This window comes from Manacus vitellinus, unplaced genomic scaffold (assembly GCF_001715985.3).
Source record: "Manacus vitellinus isolate BGI_N305 unplaced genomic scaffold, ASM171598v3 scaffold_15_pilon, whole genome shotgun sequence".
NCBI lineage: Eukaryota > Metazoa > Chordata > Aves > Passeriformes > Pipridae > Manacus > Manacus vitellinus.
In genome coordinates this window covers 11,519,565-11,522,218 of record NW_021939122.1, presented here as the reverse complement: position 1 = coordinate 11,522,218, position 2,654 = coordinate 11,519,565, and positions in this window count along the sequence as shown.

Below are 2,654 nucleotides of genomic sequence, written 5' to 3'. Positions count from 1 at the left end.
GCTGGAATATGTAAGTGGCCATGGATACTTGAAGGAGGTGAGATGCTCTGGAGAAGTAGAGACCAAGAGCACTGGGCTTCCTCAGGGTACTGATTTTGCAGCAACTTAGTGCACGTGTCAGCTCCTGCACTGGAGGCTTTCGTCCAAGTCCAAAGAGGTCTGATGCAGCTTGTTGGTGTTTCCTGTAAAAAAAGGATTTCTCTGTCCAAAGAAACTCTACTGCCCTAAACAGCTTTTTGGGCAAACACTTGTGAATGTCTATCTCCCCAAGCTCTGCCTAGAGTATGATATCTGAATTATTTTTTGCAGGGCCTGACATTCAAAGCCCTACCAAAGACAGACAAACCCAGCCCTCAGCAGGTGGGAGCACACTGGCTGGGGATCCAGAAAGAGCCAGCTGGGCTGGAATGCCTCTGCCCCCCACTCGAGAGATCCATTTGTAGGATCATTGGGTGCACCTCACAGTGAGTGCTGACCCTCGTAAATTCTCCTGTTGGGATGCGAACCTGAAAGCACCAAGACTGGCCCTGATGTGTTTTGGTGTGAGAGCTTGCAGCACTGCATCTTTAGCCCCAGAATTAGGGAGTTGACCCTGAGATTAGCTCAGTTAGTTAAAACATGTTGCAAATAAAGCCAAGGTTGTGGGTTTGTTCTCTGTATGGGCCATTCACTTATGAGTGGGGATTGATGATCCCTGTGGGTCCCCTCCAATTCAGAATACTCTGTGAAAAGCTATATATGTCCTGCCCTAATGAGGCAGGACATTTCCAGAACCTTGTGCTTTACAGCACTGCTCAGGCCACAGGCCCAGAGAGCCCAAGGGGAAACCGAGGCCAGGAACAATTTGAACTGGAACATCTGAACTGGGTGTTGTCCTGGAGCTTAGACATGCAGTGCCCAAACTTCCCATACCAGGAGCTGTGTGGCTTTCCCAAGGATGCAGGTGAGGTCTGTGGCTTGTGTGTGGATTAAATCCTGGGACTGTGCATCATTCTAAACCCATTCATAATTCCTATTGACTTACAGAAGTTTTGAATCCCAGTCAGGACCCAGCCCTGCCTGCCCTTCTCTTTTGTCCTCACTGGGTGCTGTGCAGAGGAAGTTCTGACTTGCCTGTAGTCTGTCTCCTGGCAGGTTTTATTGCCCAAAAGCACCTACCTTGGGCTCAGCAGCTGGAGGCTGTGACCCTCACTATCCAACCTGGCTCCCTGGTGATAACCTTGTAATTTCTCAGGGCCAGTCCCTCTGGGACCCTCCACATCTGCTCAGCCTGGGGGATCTCTGGCACAGGGGAGGCCGAAGGCTTTGCCCAGCACCGAGTGGGGCCTTTGGGATGTGCAAGTAGCATTGGAGAGCTGTGTTATTTACTAGAGAGGGGGCCCCTCCCCGATCTCTAGTCTTGGCAGCAGATCTGGATCCCTCTGGATGTCAGAGCTCACTGTCAGGGGACTCTGTGGCACTGTGCAGGACTGGCGTGGCACGCTTTATTGCTTCCCTGTGGAGACAGCCCGACATAGGGCTGGTGAGCAGGCTTGCCCCACATCTCTCCTCTGGGAAGGGGTTGGAGAAGAAGCCGAGGCAGGTACTGAAGAAAGGCAAAGGCAGCTGCAGCCCTGAGGGACGAGGCGGCCTCCTGCCCGAGGGCAGCCTCCTGGCCCTGGCTGGCCCCAGCCCTTGCTCGCTCCCTCCCTCCTCTCCCAGCTCCTCCTAACCACAAGGACTTTGGTTGATGGAGCTGGCGCCAGTGAGTTCCCTGAAGAGTTCAGAAGTCAAGAACTGAGGCAGGTATGGGGAGGGGGGGAAACCCGACCCCAGTGGGCAGGCAGGGCTGGGCAGTGCAGGGGGGGACGGATGGGGGGCAAGCTGGCTGGGCACCGGCCTGGCATGGAGCAGGAGGGTGGCTGTGGGTTGCTGCTGCTACTGCCTGCTGTCTGCACAGTCTTCCTGATGTGGGGCTGTGGTGGTGGTGCAGTGATAGTGATGGGGCTTGGGGTGTCACAGCAGGGTTGTGGCTGGCGTAAGGATGGTAGGAAGCCACAAGCACTGGTGTGTCAGTGTGTGTGTGTGTGTCTGGGGGCATCTGAATGCACAGGTACCAGGGTGTATTATTGTGTGTTGTGAGAGTGAATGTGAGTGTGTGAAAACACACAGTTCTGAAGGTGTGGGCGAGAACATGTCTGAATTTGCGTGGGTGCAGGGAGGGTTGTAACTGTCTGTGGGTATGGGGGGATGTCTGAATAAGTGTGCACAAATATAGGTGTGTGAGTGCAAATATATGGGACTGTGAGCATGGGTGCCTGTGGGCTCATGAGGGTGTGTGTGAACTTGTGCATCTTTGAGAGTGTGGACTGTGTGAGTGGGTGTGTGTGTGAGGATTTGGATGGGATATGTCCGGTGGGGGGTGAGGAGGTGTACCTGAGTGCACAGGCACAACTTTCTATGCCACCGCATTGGTTTTGCATGGGGGATAACCCAAAACCGGCTGTCTTATGGGATCTCCACGGCCTCACGTGGGCATTAAATCACAGGCACGTTTAAGACATAAAGGGCAGCCTTTGGCCCAGTCGGAGAGCGGGGGGCCTGGAGGGCCCGTCCCAGCCAGGAGCGGCGAGGACGGGGCGGGCAGAGCACAAACCAGCGGCAAAACCTCGGCG